The 23,054-nt window shown below is 41.7% G+C and overlaps 1 protein-coding gene across 1 annotated transcript in view; it reads left to right on the top strand.

Annotated features, from left to right (window-relative positions):
- Positions 1 to 23,054, top strand: part of hivep2a (HIVEP zinc finger 2a) — a 108,371-nt gene that overhangs the window by 3,494 nt on the left and 81,823 nt on the right. The window contains exon 2 of the mRNA XM_074684733.1: positions 5,757 to 5,812. The gene's annotated coding sequence lies outside the window, so the exon portion shown is untranslated. The remainder of the gene's footprint in view (positions 1 to 5,756; positions 5,813 to 23,054) is intronic.

Below are 23,054 nucleotides of genomic sequence, written 5' to 3'. Positions count from 1 at the left end.
ACTGAAGGCTGCTGTGGCTAGCTCTGCTAGTGTTAGCCACGCTCTGCTAACTGATCAGACTGTTGACCTTCAGACTCTGTGCTGCCGTTTTATAAATGGTGCTCAGTTCGTCTGTTTTCTGACCTACAGACTTGTTGGTTAGCTTGAATTTGAATTTCCTTTTAGGCGGCGAGGAGATTAGTCATCATAAATATCTTCAGTGATGACATTTACATCACTCAGCTGGTGTGAGACTGGAAGAGGGTAACAGGATGGAGGGTACTACAGGGGCGAGAGTAGTTCAGTCCACAGGGATTTGGGTTTGTAACCACCAAATGAAAAGATGTTAGCATTACTTCCTGAGCACTGTTGGGGTGCCCTTAAGCAAAGTGCCATAACCCTCCAGCTACTCTTTGTTGTACGTTGCTTTGGATAATAGCGTCTGCTAAGTATAATTGTAAATTGTAATAAAGAAAACATCTGAGGTTGAAGAAAAAGTGTCAGTTTGAAGATGAGACAGAGACAATGTCTGCACTGAGTCTGTTTTAGCTAACGAACCTTTGAGCTGAAGCTTGGTTGATGGTTTTAGGAGGTGATGTAACTGAGGTTGAAGAGGAGTTTTAAAGAGTATAACCACGAGGGGTCCAGCCGGGGGCTCTAAAAACAAGTTTGCAGGAAGATCAAAGAGGACACCATGTGATTTACACCCTGATGTGGATTTCTATTGAGATGAGTGCCATTCCACTTTGGGAGGGCAGGGAGCTCCCAGAACAGAGCCATACCACCAAATATAACACACTGCATGCAGACCTGACTGAACCACATAAACGTATGGACATTTAACAAACACCATCAGCCCTTTGATAGAGTGAGTCTGCTCATTCTGTGAACTAAAGAGAGTTTATGTTGTGTTTCTTTTAACTCTTATTCTCTGGATTTAACAGCTCACAGAGGATCAAACACCCTCTGAGCTTCATCTCGCTGTTTGTTTCCTCTCTCGCTCTGATTGTAACGCCTCAGTTTGGATTATCTCGGAGAAATAACAGCTCCACTCTGACGTGACGCACCTGAAGCACCTGCAGGCTCTCAGCAACTCAGTATTTCTGGTGGATTTAGAGCTCTCAGAGAGGATTCAAACCTCCAAACAGATCCTCAGTCATCGCTCTGCTTTGTGCTGCTCCACAATGAGCGTCTCACCTGAGATCACCTGAGAGCGCCACAGGAACCTGAGAGCACCACGGGGGCTGCACGCCTGACAGAGACAGCTGAATTATTAAGACACGGAGAGAGGGAGAAAGCGCTAATAAGCCGATCGACCAGCTACTCATAGATCTGTAGATCGTTTTGAATTCATTCAACACACCTGGAGGAGACAACAAGGAGGATAAAGAGAAAAGAAAGAAAGTCAAGCAAATTGTGATTGTCACCATCACTTTAGTCCTACTTCAATGTTCTACTCCAGTTCAGCAGACTGTCTGCTACAATTTGGTGTTAGTTGCAGGTTTGTACGATAATTTGTTTCCTGACAGTGTCGAAAATTATAATGACCCAGTACATATTTCATATTCCAGATCTTAGTATCCAGAATATTGCCTTGATTTGGATTGTACTTTTACATCTGTCAGAAATGATCATGACTTTATCTTGTATTGTTTTGCAAAGCAATCAAACTAGGGATGCACAATATTGGATTTTTGCCGATATCCGATATGCCGATATATTGAAACCCCTTTTGGCCGATACCGATACCGATAATCACAAGATTATTTGTTTTTTTCACTGTAAAGAAAGCTAAGTCTATCCTGTACTGGAATTTATATGTTACTCTTATTGTGACGGTCTTATTTGTTTAAGAAACACACTTAAACAAGACAAAAAACATTTGATTTTACCATAAATAAGAAATGTATTATTTTTTCAAACTCAAGACATTCAGTATTGAAATACAGAAAAATAATTTCTTTAGATCACAAGAACTTTAAATGTACAATGCATTTTTAAACATAACCAAGTTGCATTTGATTATTTTAGAGCTACTGTAACAACCTGGTGACAGACACAGAGCTCTGCAGTGCAAATAAATGAAGTGCTACATTTTATTTAAGGAGCTTATTTTTCAGATGGAAAATAGTAATAATCCTAACTGAATAGCACCTTATTGGCTGTGCATATCGGCAGAAATTTTCATATCTGCCAATACCGATAAACGTGTTTTTAAGCTTTATCAGCCGATACCGATATTGTGCCAATAATATCGTGCATCCCTAAATCCCTAAATCCCTAAATCCAACCATTTATCATGGATTTATATACACATATGGTGAAAACTTCCCTATCTCACAATGATAAAGAATCCTTTAAAAAAAATCCTGGATCCAGACGGTGGTCTGGATCACCTCCAAAATTCAATTACTTCTTCTTTATTCCATTTTGAACATTTGTTGAATATTACATCAAGATCTGTTTTTAAACTTTTTGAGATATGTTATTCACAGACAAACAGACAAGTGTTTCAGAAGAGGAGAGGAGGTAGAAACAAGAAAACATAAGGAAGGAGGGAAAGTTGGTTGGCAGAAGAGAGAAAAGATTGAAAAGACAAAAGGAGATGAGGGAAAAAGAGGAGAATAAGAAGAGGATGAGTCAAAACTAAGGGAAACTTCACAGAACTCTGTTTTGGTTTGTGATAGTTTAACGTGTCTATAGATAAAGGTTTGATGCAATGGTTGCAGCAAGCTCGATGTGTCTCATGATTTATGTTTTAAAAAGGTACTTTATGTTTTATTGCTTCCTTCAGAATGAATAGATGCTGGAAAACAGTCCATATGTTTGCTCCCTATGCTGCAGGCTGGGTCCAACCCATGACTGCTGTGAGGAAGACTATAGCCTCTGTACATGCGGCCACACTTACACCATGAGTCAAATGACTCCCTGGATTATTTGATCTTTCATTTTGAAACAAATTTTTAGGAATCTGAACTTATCTCTTTGATCTACTTGTAAACAGAGAAGCACAAATTCATATGAAACACAATCATCAATGTTTATTCGCTGTCTTCCTAAAATATCTTGACTCTAAGAGGACTGGGAGGATTAAGATCCAGTAGAATGACATAATATCACGGATTTAATAACATGTTATCCCCTGTCTTATCTTATCTAACCTTTCATAAGTTTGTTCCTCTTTTAGCTCGTATTGAGACAACACCATGTCATGTTCCCAGAAGCCTCAGTGTGATTAAAAAGCTGGCTGTGAATGTAGAGCCGCTAACTTTAACAGTCATAGGAGGAGAAGCCAACACATCAGTAGGCTGATACCAAAACAGGAAGACTCTATGGCGACAAGAAATCAAGATATGACTGAAATGTGAAAGTCTTCGTGAGTCTGAGGGAACCACCGGATGGTTTCTGAACTCCACCTAAAGGTTAAGCTCTCATTCAGTTATGTTTACCAGCACAGCACGCAAGGGGAGGAATGCAAATCAAAGGATCTGAGACATTTTTTACAAACTAACCGGAACCTGCTTTTTATGAAGTTGTTCATCAAAAACGAACTGCTACAAAATCACTCCACCCTTTATTGAGAGGAAAACATTTTTGGGTTGTAATTGTGTAGAAATATCCCCAAATCTCAGAGATGAGCTTTGAATATCACCTTCTCGTTAATGTTTTGTTCGCAGTCTGATTGTACCTCCCGTTGCAGACTTTGTGCTAACAGGATAAAGACACAGACACAGTTAGAGCCGTGGATTTAGGTTGAGTTATTTGCATATCTTTACAAAAGATAAAAACATTTCAGATGAAAAGAAGTCTGCCTGAGACCGATCAGAAACCCCAGTGGACTTAAAAAAAAAACAGCCACAGAAATAAAGAGACAAAAGACAAATAAAAACCAGGATGACAAACTGATGACACCAGAGATCTGAGGCTCCAAACAGGATGTGCTTGGTTTTATTTGTTTATCGGAGGGTTTATTGCGGAGTTGGCGATGTCAGTGTCTATCGCTCACAGCATGCCTGGAAACTACAAAGATGTCGCAGTGTTTCGTGAAGTTTTAGAAAACCAAAGGATCGGCCTGTCACTCCTCCTCTTTATAAAATCTTCTCCGCTTCTCTTTCATCCTGTCGTTAGTTTAATACCTGATTTTCATACACAGAGACAGTCACAACCAAGGGTTTTATTCTGTTAGCCACAAGGTTAAAGGATGGTCTTCATACAAACAAAGAGGAGTATATGTGTGTGGTGTCTTTTCAAAACGTAGTACCAATGCTGGATGTTCAGACTGAGCATATATTGAAAACTTAATGTATTCATAGGTTGTAGAAATTCCTGAATTTGTCTGTGCTGCCCCCTAAGAGGTCTCCCGAGGGCTGGCCAATCAGAGTAAAGGGGCTTTGTGGAGCAGGGAGCCTTAAAGAGACAGCAGCTAAAACAAAGTGTTTTAGACAGAGGCTGAAATGAGAGTTTTCAAAAACACCAGAGTAAAAAAGTAGAGATTTTATCAGACGAAGTAGTGTGTTAAAAAAAAAAAAAAAAACACAATACCCCCCTCTTTAACTCCGTAAAGGGTGACGATGTGTATACAGAGCCATGTTCTGTGAGATGTTTCAGATCCCAGTACTACAGTGTCAACATTGTAGCCCTTTTAATGACATCTAATTTGACCAAATGGGTTGATCTATGGTCTCTCCAGAGCCAATGATATCCACTGTGGGCATGACGTGGTGTGAATGGATGTACTGCACACTGCAAAAACTGAAATCTTATCAAGAGTTTATGTCTTATTATTAGTCAAAATTGTCTTCTTATTCTCAATATGAGCCACATTCAACTTGTCAGTCCATAAAAACTTCTTGATTCAAGTTATTGACAGATAAAAATGAGGTCTGAATTGCTTGTAACAAGTTAAAAAATATGCCGATGGAACAAGAAAGATTTGCTAGAAAATTTGCTAGAAACTAAAATATTGTCTTAATACAAGTAACTTTTTTCTTGATCCATTGGCAGGTGTTTTTAACTTGTTACAAGCAATTCAGACTTCATTTTTGTCTTTAAATGACTTGAAATAAGACATTTTTCTGGACTGGTCGAGTGAATGTGGCTGATATTAAGTCTAAAAAGGCATTTTCTACTGAAAATAAGACAAAAACACTTGATAAGATTTCAGTTTTTGCAGTGTAATAACTTTGACTGCTGAGGTTAAAAGTTCAGTGTTACCTTTACAAACAGACTAAGCCAGTTTCTTTTTCCTTTGAAGGGTTAAGTGATAAAGTATGTTTTTTAAACTTTTTGGTCCAAGTTTTGGGATAAATACTTCTTTTGTCCTAAAATAAAGTGATGAATGATGAATCTCCTGAGCCTTGTGGCATTTTGTGAAACACCAGCTCCAGTGTTGCTCAAGCCAAGCTAAGCTAAGCTGAAATATGGTCTATAGTTTAAATAGACTATCTGACAGAGATGATGCTCTGCTAACAGTTTGAGCTAAATATTTCCATTGTAAGCTGAATTTATCTCTTTAACCTCACACCTAGCTCTGTCATGTCTCATTATTTTGAATGGGCAGTGTTTGCAGGCTGTTTTCCACCTGCTTTAAGCTCCTTGTCTGTGTTTTCGTGAGAGTTTAGCACCTTAAGCTAAGACACCACCTACTCCTAACAGCTGCAACAGGCCACAGGACTTGGTCCAGGATGCAAACTGTCTGTTGACAGGACTCAGAGTGTTAACATCAAGGTTTACAAACAGTATCATACCCTCTCTGTCTTTCTCTTTCTCTCCCTCAGGGGCTGCAGCCAGTTAGTGGAGTTAAACTGGACCAGTGGGCAAACAGCTACACCAGGTAAGAGCTATAAATCTCAAGACGCTAAGTGTGGTACTTTGTCAGGTCTGTCCTAAAGAGGAGATGAAAACTGCTCCAAAGATGTATATAAGACTGAGGTCGGAAAAAAGGACATGGGAAGAACAGATGGACAGAAAAGGAGGACAGAATTTCTAAGATCATGGGATGGATTTCCTTAATCACAGAATTCAAGAACTCCTGCTTTTGCTGACGTTTTGGTGGATATGGTTCAGACTCCAGGAGCTCATGTTGGAGAAGTTGAAGGTAGAAACCCTTAAGTAGCCCTGGATGAGACCCTTAGTTGTAATAATCTCCATGGGTCTGACCTGAGATGTCTGATGCTTTGTTCTCAGAGGGAGAGGCTCACTTACACAGAGAAACAGACGCTTAGACAGCCGCTCTCATTTAAACAGAATCACTCCCACTGTTTCCTCCTGGCTGGTTGCCGGGGAAACCATCCAGCGTGGTTAGTGGAGGTGTGACCTCGGCTGAGGGTGTAAATGAAAAAAGCAGGGCGCCATCATGAAAACTTGTGCATTAAGTGCCCTCTCCTGTGTGTTGTAGCTGCAGCCTCGGATGTAACGGTCCTCAGAGACGACTGTGAGGCTCTGAGTTCAACCGGTTTCACCTGTGACCCTGTTAGAGGCTTCAAGGTGGAATGAGACAGATTCTATATAATATATTCACAATGGCTTCTCAATGATGTTCGATTCAATCTTGACAGCAGGATGATGATCAGTCACAACTTCAGCTGCAAAGGGATGAAAGATGGAGAGACACAGTGACTGTTTAGAAACAAAGAGACTCAAAAGTAGGCGGGGTTGTGACGCTGATTTAAAGAAAATGGTTATGGAAGTAGCAGAAACATTGAAGAGTAGTTGCCGATCTAAAATATCTGAATTGCAGCTAGATTTCCACCAGATCCATGTCTGGTATGCCTCTGTGAGGGTTTGGCTTCCTTGTCCGTCAGCACTTGTGTTTTCAAAACGTGCTTTATTCTGTCCCTCTGGTGCCCCTGTAGTTTTTTTTTTTTTACATTATTTAAAGCTCAAAAAATCTTTACTTTTCTCTCTCTGGTGTTTCAAATCCCCTCATTCAGCCTCTGTCTGAAACACTTTGTTTTAGCTGCTGTCTCTTTAAGGCTTCCTGCTCCACAAAGCCCCTTCACTCTGATTGGCCAGCCCTCTAGAAGCTTGTCAAGGTGTGAGGAGCTATAGGCAGACCTAGTTTTTGAGGTCCCATCCCTCCAACATGAGATTTCTACAACATTCATGATAATTTTATAGTACATTGGTAATAATCAAGGTCATCTTTCAGTGAGATTATGTGTGGGATTATTCAAGTCAAACATTAGCTCAGCCTTTGGTTCACGCTGGATTTTAAGAGCTCTATGACGTGTTTGTGTCGTCTTTGTCTAATAATCTTCCTGTTTTCATCCCAACATGATGCTCAACATGTTGGCTTGTTTTCTGGTGACGACAAAGTGACGCAGAGGTTCCCAGAAAACATGGTGTGTCTAACAGAATAATCGTTCTGATGTGATGAAAATAGGACATTTTTAAATCATATAAGATTGTTGATGCAGGAAGATTAGGAGAGTGTTTTAAAGCGGAGCTATAAACGGCTCCACAGACAGATTATTCACGGAGAGGAGAGTTGTGTAACGGCTGCTGTGCCGAAGATTAGGCTTGAAGAGACAGACAGATGTAAGACAGCAGGTTACACGCAGAGGCCTTTTACTTTTTAGATGACTGCCAGTAGAACAGATAGTGTAACAGTGTGTGTGAGAGCAGGTGTGTGTGTCACCTGAGTCACTTCCTCTTCCTGCGAAACAAGCGGCCTCGCATCAAGGTTGAGATGAACTATGTCATCAAACACTCTCTCCTCCTCCACATGTGCACATATGTGTTCCTGTGCACATGTGTGTGTGTGTGTGTGTGTGTGTGTGTGTGGTTGAGTCAGACCGTGCACTGAAATAGATCATGCACAGATCACTATCTGCACCTCAGAGCTCAAATGTGGGGTTTTAAACTTCCTACGGTGTCATCTCTGAAAAAAACACACATCACACACTAACACACAACAGAGCTGTGAACAGGAAGTGCGTCAACGCCTGCAGACTGCACACACACACTCTGCTACTACACTCATGCTATGTGTGTGTTTGTGTGTGTCTATATGTGTATTTGTAAGGAAGGAACTTGTTCAGACTTTAAGACTTTCTGCCCCCACACCAAAAAATTGTACAAGTTTAGCAGGTCTCTGCACACAGATGTGTCTTCGTTTGAGTTCAGGTGAGGTTGGTTTCTGTGCTGAACATCTCTTTAAGCCCATGTGTATCTGCTGCCCAGAGGTTAAAGAGATCATTAACCTGAGGTCTCTGCAGACGACATGGAGAGAATGTCTTTCCCTCCTTGTCTCTGAGACAAACTGGCTCACTAACATTGTCTTGGCTCCTCTTTTTTTCTTCTTCCTCTTGTTTTATTTTGGGGAGCAGAGACACAGCACTGCTGCCACCTGTTATATTAATGCTTTAACTCCAACAGAGGAGATAAAAGAAATCTGAAATAAAGGAGACAGCTGGCTGAGATCTCCAAGAGTCTGTGCGAAGCAAAAAAGGAGGATTAGTGCTGGAAAATGTCAGAATCTGTTTGGATGGAGGGAGAGAAGGAGAGGAGGAGATATACTCATTCAGGGTTAACAGGTCTGGACAGGGTGAGGAAGAACTGGTGATGGATGAATGACAGGATGTTTCTAAAAAAACACCAGAAATCTCTCAGACTGGAAGAGGAGAAAAAGAGAGAAAGAGAAAGAAAAAGAGAGGTAGAGGACCAAATGGATGCGGTAACCACGGAAACCAGAGAGTCCGTACGATAACGGAGAAACAGAAAAATACAGAGCATCAGACTTTGCTCTCTGATTGGTCGAAAAAACAGACCAGGAAGTGAACTCAAACACCTTTAGACACACACATACACACTTCCACACACAGTTTATTTTTCACACACACAAACACACAAACACACACCTCCCACACAATAGTATGCTGGAATAAAGGGAAGAGGAGAAAGAGTAAGGAGGTGGACAGGAAGAAGAAGTGTATGATCTGTTTCTATGGTGACCACGGCTTGGTATGGATGGATGCAAGCTGTGCCCTTGATGGCATCACACACACACACACACACACACACACACTCACACACACACACACACACACACACACACACACACACACACACACACACTTACACATGCAGTGACGATCATGTGAGCTGACTCATAGCTGTGTCCAAATGAACCTTTGGGTGAGCATCTCCTCCACTCTGAACATGTGTGTGTGTGTGTGTGTGTGTGTGTGTGTGTGTGTGTGTGTGTGTGTGTGTGTGTGTGTGTGTGTGTCTGTGTGTGTGTGTGTCTGTGTCAGTGTCTGTGTCTGTGTCTGGGTGTGTGTTTGTGTGTGTGTGTGTGAGAGATAGAGAGAGGGCCTTAAGTGAGATAACAGAGCGGCAGAATTTGAATAGCATTATGGGATGTGACTGTTACCATGACAACAGCAGTTAGTTTGCTTCCTGCTTCCTTTAGGTAACCAGAAGTCCACGGGCCTCTTTGTTTGTGCATTCAAATGTCATGGAAAGAAGTGTGTGTGTGTGTGTGTGTGTGTGTGTGTGTGTGTGTGTGTGTGTGTGTGTGTGTGTGTGTGTGTGTGTGTGTGTGTATGTGTGTGTGTGTGTGTGTGTGTGTGTGTGTGTGTGCAGCCTTGACTCTACACAAACTGTAGGAGCAGGAGGAGCTCTAGTTTCACTTCCGCGATGTTTCTCATGCAAATGAGGCCTTTGTTGTCTCTGCAGGCTGCACGCTTCCTGTACAGGCTCCATGTGTGTGTTTATACGTGTGTGTGTGTGTGTGTGTGTGTGTGTGTGTGTGTGCACAAGTTTGAGACAGAATACACATTTCAGAGGTGACTCAGTGTGTGCATTTATGTACCTGTGCTTGCAGCCAGCTCTGGTGTGTTTTTGCCTGTTGTTGTTTTTCCTCTCAGCAGACTGAGGCTGTTTTCAGAGAGGAGAGGGCGAAGCTGACAGAAAAGCTGCACCTGTATCATAAACATATAGTTTAAAAAGTTAAACAGTTTTTTCTTGTGGATTTAATAAAGTTTATAGAAGGGTACAGATACCTGTGAGATGGTGAAGTGATAAGACTTAGTCTCATTTTATTCTCATTACTTCCCTGCAGAGCATTAAAAAGAAGTGTTGTAGTTTTGGAAACAATGCTGCTCCACACTCCAACTCATTAGGTGGCAGTAATGAACCAAAAGAGCCATAACGAAAGAAGGAGAAGAAAAAGTAGAGGGTTGGCACTATGCATCAGTTGGATTTTACCTTTAGCTGGTACTATAACTGACAATGATGATAAGAGTCTTTTTAAAAATTGAGAGGTTGTCATGGTGCTGGGTCGCCTCCTGAGACTCAAGGCTGGACCATTTCATCAGGTTCAGTCAGGCTGGTGTGGGGTTAGAAACTGTATACGGACTGATAAGTCTGTTTGCTTTGAATGAAGTCATGAAATTCAGTTTTTCTCTCCGTCTGACGGACCATGACGGATGGTTGTGTCGTAGTTTGACGTGTTTCTGCTCTCATTCATGGATCTGACCTCGGAGCTTCTCAAACACAAAGATGCTCAGAGCATCAGATGATGAACCTTTCAGAGGACGACAGGATGTTTGTGTGAGGAGGATGGAGGGATGAATGGAAAGAGGACAAGGTCAAGAGATAAGGAGGAGAAGGGGGTTGTAATTTTGTGTCATCACCTCCTCCAACCAACTTCTTCCCTTCACCATCCTTCACTTGTCATCTTTTGAACAGTTTCACATCTCCCACTTTTTCATCTCTTCATCATCTCTGCATCTTTATCCCTCCCCCCCTCAGTTTCTGTCTTCATCCTTCCCCTAAAATACCTCCTCCTATTTGCATTTCTCTCCCACCTCCTCAAACATTTCTCCTCCATCTAACATCCTGTTTCATCCTCTCTTTTTACCATCTCTTCTTCATCATGGTCACACGCCTTTTCACCTCTCTGTTTGTCATTTCCCTCTGCCTGCTGTCACCCCTTCATCCCTCCATCCCTCCTCCATCTCCTCTGCCAGAGAGGAACAGGTGTCTCTCCTCTGCTGAGCACTGCTTCCTGCTGACAAACAGAGCGAGAGATGGAGAAAAAGAGAGTAGAAGAAGAACAGAGAGGATCGAGAGAGTGCCGTGTGAGGGACGGAAGAAGGAGGAGTAGGAGGAAGAGGAAGAGGAGGAGGAGGAGGTGTCAGACTGAAGGCTGTGATTTTCTGCACAGAAGGAGAGGGAGAGGGCAGCAGGTGCTTCAGATTCACTTATACACACACTCTCCCTCTCTCAGATGGGATGACATCACTTCCTGTCCTCACACAGGAGTCAGGAGCCCTCAGGTGTGTGTCTGGCCCTGAAACCTCAGCTGCTTTTAATCCTGAGGAATAGAGAATGATGTCTCCGCTCTTTCACTCTTCTCTGTTTGATTTCTTTACACTCCTTCCTCTTCTTCTCGTCAGTCTTTTTCTGTTTTCCCTCATCCATTTTTTCCAAGTGCTTCTTTGTTTTGCTCTTTTTTTGTTGCTCTGCTTTGTCTCTTTCTCTCCGTATGTTTTCTCCACTGTCCCATCCTTCTTCTCTGGCCTCTTCTCCCTACTCTCCCCATCATTTTTTGATAGATTCTTCTTCTTCTTCTTCTTCTTCTTCTTCTTCTTCTTCTCGTCTTTGTTGTACCAGTGCTTCTTTTTTTTGGTGTTTTGCTTTCTCCTTTCTGATTTTCTTGCCTCTGTTCTCCATCATCTGTTCCTTCTTCTCTAGCCTCCTCTTTTTCTCATCTGTCTTTTTTGCTGTTTCCCATGCTTCTGTTATTTATCAATCTGGTCACAGTTTTTCTTTGTTTTTCCTTCCTGTATCCCCACTTATTTCCCTCTTTTTCTTTTTCTTTTGTCATCCATCATCCCGTCCTTCTCTGGCCTCTTTTTCTTCTTCTCATCATTTTCTGATGTTTTTTCATCTCACATCTTTCTTCTGCTCTTCTGCTTTTTTTCCCCTTTTTGTCCTCCATTGTCTCGTCTCTTCTCTGGCCTCTTATTCTTCATCACCTTGTCCTGCTTTTCTCTCCTCATCGTTTCTTTTCCTCTTCATCCCAAAAAGAGTTAAAATCTCGACAGGACTAGAAACTGAATGTTTTTATTTTCACACTGATAAGCCCACATCTCTCCCCTCCTCTCTCCTTTTTTAATCTCTTCCTGGTAAACTGACACATTGAGGAGAGAGTGGGATTGGGTCTGTTCCTGTATCCTCCTGGATTAGCCCGCTGCTACAGACGCTAGCCGTCTCAGAGCTAACTCTACATGTTTGGCACTAAGAGCGATTAGCCTCAGGCTAGCTCACTCAGACTCAGAGTATTAAGGCTTAGAGTTAGCACATTGTGCTAGCACCCTCAGCCTCATGTCCATCATACAAAGAGGGATTAGCACATGCTAACTACAGCTAGCAGGCTAAGATTTAGTGCTTCAAAGAGAGGAAGTAAAGCTGGTGTGACCTGAAAAGACGTCCTCCTGAGTTTCATATACCTCTAATGAGCTGTCAGAGGAGAAACAAATTCAGCATCAGTACCTGAAAAGGGGGGGGAGGAGGCTAATGAATCCTCCTTCTACTTCTCCTCCGTGACTTAAAAAATGAACTTTTCATGGGCATGAAGAAACATCAGCTAGAGGCCCAAGTTAAATATTTGGACCCAGTTGAATGTTTTCTTCCAGCTCTTTATTCTGATGTTAAATTCTAAACTCAAAGTGAAGCCTCTGAATGCTGCACAGGATCAATTTTCCTGTCCGGCTCAGCGCAGGGAAAACCAGAGAATCATCTTAAGGTGTTTTTTTTTTTTTTTTTTAAATCTAAGGTTTAATGTCTGAAGTTTCTCTGTCATATTAAAACTTTAACCCAAACCCTTGACAGTTAAATCTTTAACTTTGAATCATCAGAGATTCACTGATTCTGACGTCAAACATCTGGAAAACCTCAACAAAAAGTGTCACATCTTTTCCTCCTCTCCATCCTCTTCCTCAATACTTTCACCACTTTTTCCTCTTCTGTTTCTCCATCTTTCTTTCTCCTGTTTCCTCTTCCTCGGTTTCCTCTCCTCTCCTCTCCTCTCTTTTCCTCTCCTTCCTCCTGTGTCCCTTCCTTCTCCTTTTCTTCTCCTCTACCTCTTCATCCTTCATCTGCTCTTCTTCTCCCTTTCCTATTTTCTTCTCCCTTCTCTTGCTTCCTTTGTCTCCTTTTTCAGCACTTTTTTCTGTATCATCATCTCTTCTTTCTACTGCTCCTTCCTTATCTTTTGTCTCCTTTGTCTCCTACTCTCCCTTATCTGCTCTTTCTTTCTTTCTCCTTCACTCATTCCTTTTGTTTTACCTCCACATCCCCTTTTTTATTCTAATCTCTTGTCCTTCCTCCCGTTTCCTCCTCCTCCTCCTTTTCACCTTCTCTCCTCCTTTCATCCTGATGTGCCAGAAGACACCTAAAGACTCCAAAAAGATCCTCCTTCGTCCTCCGTCTGTCAGCTGAGCGATCTCTCTGCTCTCTGAGTCTTTCAAGTGATAGGAAGTGAAATTAAGAGACGCCGCTGTTTTTTTTCAAAGCACCTGCACAGGTGTGTGTTTCCATGCTGTCACACACACACTCACACACACACACTGACAGGATTTGTCTGCTGTCTGGCTGATGTTGGACCTCTCTCTTAACTTAAAACTGCACATGAGGATCAGAAGCAGCTGTCAGCGCCTGCCTCTTTCTCTCTCTATGTGTGTGTGTGTGTGTGTGTGTCATCAGTAATTTTCCCTCATTGATCTAATTCCCTGTGGATGTTAAAGTTGGAGATGTTCAGCTGAATATTTATGCAGATTTATTCAGAGGTCTGGTTGAAGATGTAAATATGAGACGTTCCTCCAAACGAGTGAAAGAAAAGCGGGATAGCAGCTGGATTAAAGCTCTGACTCATCCCTACAGGTTTATTTCAGAGGACCACAGAGCTCTGACAGGAAACAGAACTCTGTTTTTTATTATGAGGACAATCATTAACTGTGAGGAACTTAAAGGAGACCATTTTCCCGCAGGATCCGTCCAAGTGGGGTCAATTTTCTAAGAGCCTAAAACACAGAGTCTGAAACACTCCTCAAACCTCCGTCTCGTGTATAAAACCTTTATTGCTCTTTGACGGGCTCCCTCGTAAAAAAAATCAGATAATGAGGCATGTTTCAGACAGAAGAATCTGCAGACTCAGACGTGTGTATGTAAGAACACATGTATGTGTGTGAGTGTGTGTGCAGACACTGCTGAACATGAACCCTCTCACACTCGCTCTGTCCTCGCTCCAACAAACCAAGCTCTGTAATTTATCTCCGTCTCTCTCAGCCGACCTCAGACCGTTGAAGGTTTCCCACTCGGTCTGCGGCGGGCTGGATGGTGGGCTGGATGTGGGGCTGTGGATTCCTGCGTGGGGCAGAGAGGACGCCGTGTGGTGGAGGATTTTTCTGTTGGAGCCTGAGGGTGGGGGGTGATATTTATAGTTTACATGTTGGAGTCTGAGGCTAAGGAGCTGAGCTGAAGAGGACTTCCTCATTTATTCAACACCAACAGTCCTCACCTCTCCAGAGGATTATCATCACACCTTTTAATAATTTTGTTAAAATAAAAATTTGTTTAGTTGGTTTTAAATCATTTAATGTTTAATTTTTACAGTGTAGTAGAGTGATAAAATACTAATCATAGTCATGTTTTGTGCAATATTAGAATTTTTTTCACCCATAGACTGTAAATAAAGTGGACAGCGTGACTCTGTAATTTACCATTGTACAGTTTTGAAGCCAAAATACCTCTGTTACAGCCATTGTGTAGCCAGAGTCTGCACAGTAAAGACTGTAAGGGATTCTGGGAGAATCTGAGTGGAGCTGGATGACAAAAATAATAATAATTTTTTTCTTTCGAGAGTCTAATCTCTTCTTGAATCTCCCTCCTGATGTATTTTACAATCCCAGAGAGAAATGCACAAGAATGTCTGCTATTAATCATTGTTACATGTGAAGTAAAACCTTGTTTTTAACCTCTTATAACTAATAACAAAGAAACTTTTCAGAAAAAAAAGGACTTGAACACAAAGTTTGACCACAGTTCATCTGGAATGGCTGGGGAGATGGATTTTTTTTTACCTATACTGCACTCAGCCACTAGAGGGAGCAGTTTTGTGGCAACCTCACTTAGAGCGGAGCAAGATTACGTCATTTTTTTTACAGTCTATAGCCGCGTTTCCACCGAACAGACTGGTTCGGTTCGTCTCGGTACGGCACACATTTGGCATTTTGTGCCGGGATTTGTGACTTATCCCGGAACAGATCCCCAAATAACCAGGCCAAGCCGTCCCACTTTTTAAGACCCATTCGTATGGGCGCTAGACTGAACCAATCCGCTCTCGGAAGGTGGAGCTAAAACACTGCAGACTGTTGATTGGTCAAAAGAATTGTCACCAACCCTGAAAGTGGCTGTATTTCTCCTGGCGGCACACAGACTTCTCTGAAACAAAGCTTGGTTGCACTTTGTATCAAAGAGCTACATGCCAATCACAGAGAGGACGAAATGCTGCATGTCTTCCGTCTGTGCTCTTTGTTGACTGTGTCGCGTTTTTCTTCTTCGTTGGATTTGTTAGTGGGGTAAACTGTGTCGTGCTGCTACGGTGTCATGCTATTGTTTAACAGCTTTGTCTTTCGGCATCCAGCTTACACGGCGCCTACCACAGAGGGCACAGTTTTGCTGTGGAATCGTGAACAGGATCAGACTTATCTGTACCAAACAGTACTGAACCGAATTGGACTGCTTGGTGGAAACCTAGTATCATGATGTGTATCGTACCGTGAGGTTCTCACCAATACTCACCTCTAACAGTTTCTCATCTGATCTCAGCTTTGGAGGAAGGCTGGAGAGTCACTGACGCTTCTGAACCTGCGGGTCTCTGTGGGTCAGTGTCTTCTAAGGAAGGTGGATCAAGTTTGTGCTCACTTCACAGCTCCAAACTACAAGTTAGAGTCACATCTGCTTTCTCTGGGTCTCTAAGGGTCTCTAAGGTTTGGTTGTCAGGTTGAAATCCTGGCTCTACGTCCAGGAGAAACAGACTGTGTCAGTGAAAGTTATTGGTTGGATGTTTGAGTCACAGGAAGTGAACTCTCTCTGTTAACTGAGGATAAAAATAGGAGAAAACATTGGACTGACAACACCAATCTGAAACTTTGAACATGAACAAAAGGAAGCTACTCATCCTCCTCTTCCTCTTCCATCCTCCTCTTCTTCTCCTCCTCCTCTTCCTCGGATGCTGCTCAGGGCCAGCAGAGTTATATTTAGCCTTTCTCTCCTCCTGACTTGTTCTCTCTGTTTCTGTGTTTTGCCCCTGCAAAAGATGGCTTCATTAGACCTCAGCATGAATACACACACACACACACGCACACACACACACGCTGGGATATGGAAGGGGATAGAGTCTGTTACATAAGAGCCTCTCTTATATAATTTGATGCATATTTGATGCTGAATGGTGCAACAGCAATGCAGAAAGCTGCAAAGAGAGCGTGTGTGTTTGTGTGTGTGTGCGTGCGTATGTGTGTAAAAGAGAGAGAGAGGGGGAAAGAGTGTGTGGAGAAAAGCCAGATTTGTAGAGTTTGGCCTCTCCTTGCCCTCCCTGAGCTGTTGCATCACAGTAAAGCTAAAGGTGCAGCCAGAACTACAAGTGTTTGTGTGTGTGTGTGTGAGAGAGAATGTGTGTGTTTCTCTTGTATTTTTATCTCCTGCATCTAAAACATCCTCTCTCGTCCTTGTCCATTTCCTCTTCTGTGATCGATAAAAACGTGAGAAATCGATGGAGATTAATGGCTTCACCTGAGTTCACCTCATTATTATCATTATCTTCTTCATCATCACCAGCACCCCCTGTGTCCAAGATACGACACTGCAGTACCATAGTGTAGATAACTGCAGACTTTTCATGGCAGACTGGAGGAATCTCACACAGATAAACTTCATTTCCCAACACATCTTTTCACAGCTCTTTTTTTCCTGTCCGTTGCTTTTCTGTGGTCGCTGTGCAAAATCAGCAGGAAGTGGCTGAATATTCAGACTTTAGAGATGTCTGTAGAAGCAGAGCGGGGATCCTTTCTCTGACCTGGATGTGTGGAAGATTTTTTTATCCACAGTGAAAAGTTTTTATCCAGCGCTACCTTCAGGTCACGCAGGAAATATGAGGTCAAGGAGCAACCAGGCATGAGCACGCCAACAAAGAGCGAACTCAGTGTTCAGACTGAGGGTTTGTTGTGTAGCTTCTGTATTTATTCAAAGATAATGTGTTTGAATAATCTGTGAGTTCGCAGCCGAGTTACTTCAGGACAACTCACGCTTCAGCTTCAGGGTTTTATTTCATCCATCTATAGTCTCCTCTCTCCTGGTTTTCTGCTTGTGCACTTCTCTGAGCTCACAGGGTAGGTTTTGCAGGTTAAACTGGCATCCATGAACTGCTGTGGTTTCACTGGGCAGATCCAGGTGGTCGCATGTGGAATTCCCCCGTTAAGGTTTTCCGACATGCTCCAGGTTTTCCGGGTTCTCGGTGGTAAACAACCTGTTTTGGTTTTGTTTCGGGAAGCAGACGGTGACTCGACAACGGTTTTACTAGCTCTCCTTTAACTATTTGTTTTTTCCTTCTTTAATTTCCTGAAGAAGGGGGGTTAGATCAGTCATCATGAGGTCGAGATCTGAAAAACAAGCGCAGCTGAAGTGGAAAAATAAAGAGAGGAAGAAAGCTTAAATGAGTTTGATTCAATTTTTGAAAAAGAGGAGAAAAACTTCATGATGATGAAATGCGAAGCGAGAACTCACAGCTTTTTAGTTCATCATAATGACTGACTAGAATAAAAGAGAAAACATGAAAATTTTAGAGAAAACGATTAATTATTTAATACATATGTAATGGTAAAAAATTCTGATGATTCATTTGTGCTTATTTCTTGATTTGCTAGATTTAGTCATTCGTCAAATGGTGTTTCTACGATCTCCATCATGTCAGTGTTATAATACAAAATTACCGTAAAATTACCGTAATAACCAGAATAAAAGTGAACTAAAATACAACATACAGTCTGTTTTTAAGGCCCTTCCTTTGTGACAGGTTACTGTGTGTCCTAAAATGTGAAGTTTCTTTGCAGATGTGTAGCCCCTTCATAACTTTTTTTTTTACCTCATCAGCAGATTTTTTTCTTTTTCCTTTTATTTTTACAATTATATTATTATTTTATTTTCTTATTTTATTTTATTTAATCTTATTCTTTTATTTTATTTTAATTTATCTTATTTCATTTTATTTTATTTTATTTTATTTTATTTTATTTTTTATTTTATTTTATTTTATTTTATTTTATTTTATTTTATTTTTCATTTATATATTTATTTTTGACTCCTTAATTGCAATTCAGGCTTCATTTTTGTCTTTTAGTATCTTGGAATCAAACAATCTGGACTTGCCAGGTAAAACTGGCATCGGTCATGTCTAAAAAGAAAGACCATTTTTACTAAAAAAAATAAGACAAAAACACTAAATCAGGTTTTCAGTAAGTTGACAGTGATTAGTAAAGATATATATTATTTAAGGTGAATTACAATAATTAAGGTAATAATTTGACCTATATTTTAATCACCAAAGGAATTACTGTAGTGAATATCAGTGATTCTCTGTTGAGGTATAGAAAACATCATATTACCATGCGTCAATGTGTGTGTGAGTCAGTGTGTGTATGGGTGTCTGACCCTGGTTTGTTGTTACAGTCTGAAGTTGTGTGTCTGTCAGATTCCCTTCCACAGCTGAGCTATCTGAGCTAATTTCCTGCTGCTAACAGGAAGCCTGCCCTTCTGCTGACATTGGTGTAACGCTGGAATCCTTCCCCCTCCTCCCTCCCATCCTCCCTCCCTTCCTTCAGATAATGAGGTTGCGTAACAGTTAAACTCTTCCCTGTGTTGTTCGTATTGATTAGCGCTCTCGGTCTGACGTACAGCAGGCACACACAGGGCGCAGGCTGCCAGTCCATCAGCTGGCAGATCAATCAGAGCCTAACGAGATAAACGAGCTCACTAATTAGTTAACGAACTGCTGGCTGACTGACTGACACACACACACACACACACACACACACACACACACACACACACACACACACACACACACACACACACACACACACACACGCACGCACATGCACACGCAGGCTGGCAGCTCCTCTTTCTGTCAGCTCAGAGGGAGGCAGAGCCAGAGTTCCTTAACGAGATGAACTTCAGTGTTTCCGCTTGGATCCTAGAAAAAAGAGGCCTGAAATACCCAAACAGGACTTTGAGCTCCATCACTGTGCTCCTACCCTGGATCAAAGTTTCATTTCATGTCTCAATTTTTCCTGTATTCCACCAAAATGCCATAAAATACAGAAAACAAACCATTCTTAACCTGACCTCTGGGTGATGTGTAGATCTAGGGCCTGTTTCTGTTGACGGCATTTCTCTTCATCAACTGTTTTTTTTTTTTTTTTTTTTTATAAGAAGACCGAAACAATTCAGTGTTTTTATCCCTTTGCACTAATAAGTTTGGTTTTTGGTCACAGCACCTTTAGTTGAAAGTAGTTCAGTTTTTAGGAAGCACTGTTAGCTTTGTCATTCAAGCATGCGCCCCATGTATAGAGAACATAGTCCTTGATGCTGAAGCTGAAGTGTCAGGTTTGGTTTGATGGGATGTGATCTCAATGAAAAGTCTCTGTGCAGGTGTTAATGTCCCCAAACCTCTGAACCTCTGTTTGTTATTCAGCTGTTAAACTTTAGAAGGACAGAGCTCAGTGTCTGAATGCAGAGCATTCAATCATTATTAATTGAAAACCATGAAGAGTCTCTCAGTCTGAAAGGACGGCGGTGGATTTTAATGCCACAGCTTCAAGCCTGTGTTCATTTGTCTGCGTCCTCAGTGAGTGACAGCTCTGCCCTGCTAACCCTGACACACTGCTATTTATCACAGGCTGTGTGTCTGTGTGTGTGTGAGTGTGTGTGTGTGTGTGTGTGTGTAGGCCTGTTTGAAAGCGTTTGCTTGTGTAACAGTAAACTGGATACTCCTGATGTCTCGGGGACCAAAGTGGCGTCTGTTTAAAGGACACATAGCTCCAGAGTCCTCGGGAACAACCCGGAATAATTTTAGCTTCGTGGGGCAAGCCTGGACCGGAGAGACACAGCTGAACACACACACACACACACACACACACACACACACACACACACACACACACACACACACACACACACACACACACACACACACACACACAGAAATATACAGAGAGAGATAATGTGTGTTACTTAAGTTCATAAAAACCTCATTCATGTTCCTTTAGAGCAGATTTTTGCAGATTAAAGCTGAGCAGGAAAAAATAATTAAACTTGGGGATGGGTTCAAAGTTTAACATGGAAGTTTTTCTCTGATTTTATTAATTTTGTGGTCTGTCTCTTAACACTTTACCACCTCTTTGCCTTGACTGCATGAAGCTTATTTGGTTTCTACTGGCATATGTTTTTGAAATACCTTGCAAATATAATAGTACATAAATAATTTTCAGCAAAGGAGATGCATATATGAGGGACTGTGTTCACTAACAGTGGATCTGAATTAGCAGTGGACACAGGTCCTAAGCTCAGAGCGCCTGTCACTTAAAACATCAAAACAGTTCATTAAAATTGTGTTGTAGTATCGATAGCAGCTCTGGGGCTTTAAAAAGAAACACTCTGGTTAGTTTCTCATCTTAACGAACCTCTGTTAAAAACCCTGCCCTTTCTTGATTCTGATTGGTCGGTTATGGAGCTGTGACACTGATGGTGTTTACAGATTCGTGCATACACAGTGTTACTTAGAGATATACTCATCACTTGTCAAATGTAACCTTGTGTACAAATCTTCTAAAAAGTCAGCCAGCTTGATGCTAACTTAAAATGGAAAGTACCATTAACAGGCTAACAGAATTTGCTAGCCATTGTCAGTGGTTTAATTACACGAGAAAAACACCTCAATATGTGTGATACATATCTCAAATAACAGTCCTTCTAATTTTATGATTTAACATTTTTACACTACTTAAAGGCACAGGCCGACAGTGCAGAAAGCAAATTGATGCTTTCAGTGGAAACAGGCCCTTATTGCTTAAAGCATGATGATTTCAATGAACAGTTGGAGCTCTGTTGAGTGCAGAGCACAAACCTCATCTGGCTTCAATGTTCATTTCTCTGTTTTTATTGCCAGACCTCTGTTATGTCACAGGTGTGACCTCACCTGGGGGAGGATGTGATTCCGTGTTGATTCAGAGTAATTAACATCTAGGACGACCTTTTCCTCTTGACGTTTGACTCGTTAACGACTTGTTATCGACTGTTACCTCTAATGAACTGAAGTTTGGGATAAACACTGTTTTTTTTTATATCGCTAATAAGTTTATGGTAACCTTTAAGAGCTGACATCAGGCGCTGTGAGCTGGACCTGTGCTGCCAGACACTGCTGTGTTTCTGTGTGTGTGTGTGTGTGTGTGTGTGTGTGTGTGTGTGTGTGTGTGTGTGTGTGAGTAATGAGGCTGAACTCCAGGGTTTGTTCCTGGTGTTCATTTTTCCTGTTGGGAGTTTTTAGGCACACCCGTAGAAGAGAAAAAGAAAAATTTGTTTACGTTTGTTGAAAACAGAAGCAGGGTTTCAGTTTGTCTTATTGTTCAACGTCAGGGAGGAAAAAAAAAATTGAAACTTTCAGAGAAAATTTTGATGATTAAATACTTAGTGTTAGAACAAGAATCTGAATATTGAATCTGTTCTAAGTTTTTGATTCATTGGATGTCGTCATTTATCACATCTTGTCATGGCCTCCATCATGTCTGTGTTATTGTGCACTGTCAGCTTTAAAAGCTTCTGAGTAATTACCATAAAATCACCGCTACACCCAGAATATGGGTGTGCCTGGGGCCTTTTTTTGTGATGACTTCCTTTGTGTCCAAAAATGTGCAGTTTCTCTGTAGACATGTAGCTTCTTCAAAAATGACGTCTGAATTGTTTCTTACGGCATTGGAAGGTGTTGTGTGTGTGTGTGTTTGTCTATTTGTGTACAAATGTGTGTGTTGTGTTGAGTGGGAAGCCCCCGTTACACACACCAAGATGTCTATTAATGAACATCGCCTTTTCAGTCAAGAGCGTGTCTCTGTGTGAGCATGTGCGCGCGTCGTACCACCCCCAGGGGGCGACAGGTGCTACGAACACGAAACCCTGCAGAGTGACGAGACAAGTGAGAGAGAAAGGGAGAAAGTGTGAAGTGATAAGAGAGGGAGAAAGAGGAGCGAACATGGAGGCGTCCTCAGACCTGCAGCTGCTCTCTCAGACTCTGTATTTCCATCAGAACCTGGATCTGGCAACTCAAAACTGTCTCAGTCACATCCCACCCCGATAAATGAATCAACTTTAGCTCACAGCTTCTGTTTCAGTTCATCTCAGAGAGGTCAGAGTTCAGGCTGAGAGAGGCCTTTAGGGAATTAAGTAAAGTTTAAAGTGTTAAAAACGAGAAGTCCAAAATGTTTGCAATATATTATAGAACTACCATGTGTTGTCTAAAAGGTTATTCTTTCAGCAGCAGCACAAAAAAAACTCTTATTTCCTTGAAAATATTGCTGGACTGAGGCTGGTCACTATAAGCTTTTTCAAAAGGAAAAGTTTCAAGTCTACTTGACTCTGATTCCAAAGATGAGGAGCCTGATAATTAAAAGCTCGACCTCCCGTACTACTTTTACGATCCCTAGGTACAACGAGCAGGCCTCCGTGCTAAGAAAGCAGTGATCTATACGGATAATTCGTAACAAGGAGCTCTTCAAGATAGGATGGCCCGATGTCATGTAGAGCTTTGTGAGTCAGAAGAAGAATTTTAAACTCTATCTCAGATTCCATAGGTAGCCAGTGTAGAGATGCTAACACCGGAGAGATGTGCTCTTTCCTCCTGGTCCTCGTCAGCACCCGAGCTGCAGCGTTCTGAACCAGCTGAAGAGTCCTCATAGACTTGTTAGGTCGGCTGGAAGAAACAAAAGCATGGACTACTTTCTCGGTATCACTTTGAG

The sequence above is a fragment of the Halichoeres trimaculatus genome, unplaced genomic scaffold, assembly GCF_033239565.1.
Source record: "Halichoeres trimaculatus isolate MK-OKI-2021-1 unplaced genomic scaffold, fHalTri1.1 fHalTri1_scaffold_13, whole genome shotgun sequence".
In the NCBI taxonomy this organism is placed as follows: domain Eukaryota; kingdom Metazoa; phylum Chordata; class Actinopteri; order Labriformes; family Labridae; genus Halichoeres; species Halichoeres trimaculatus.
This window is presented reverse-complemented; position numbering and strand designations above follow the sequence as displayed.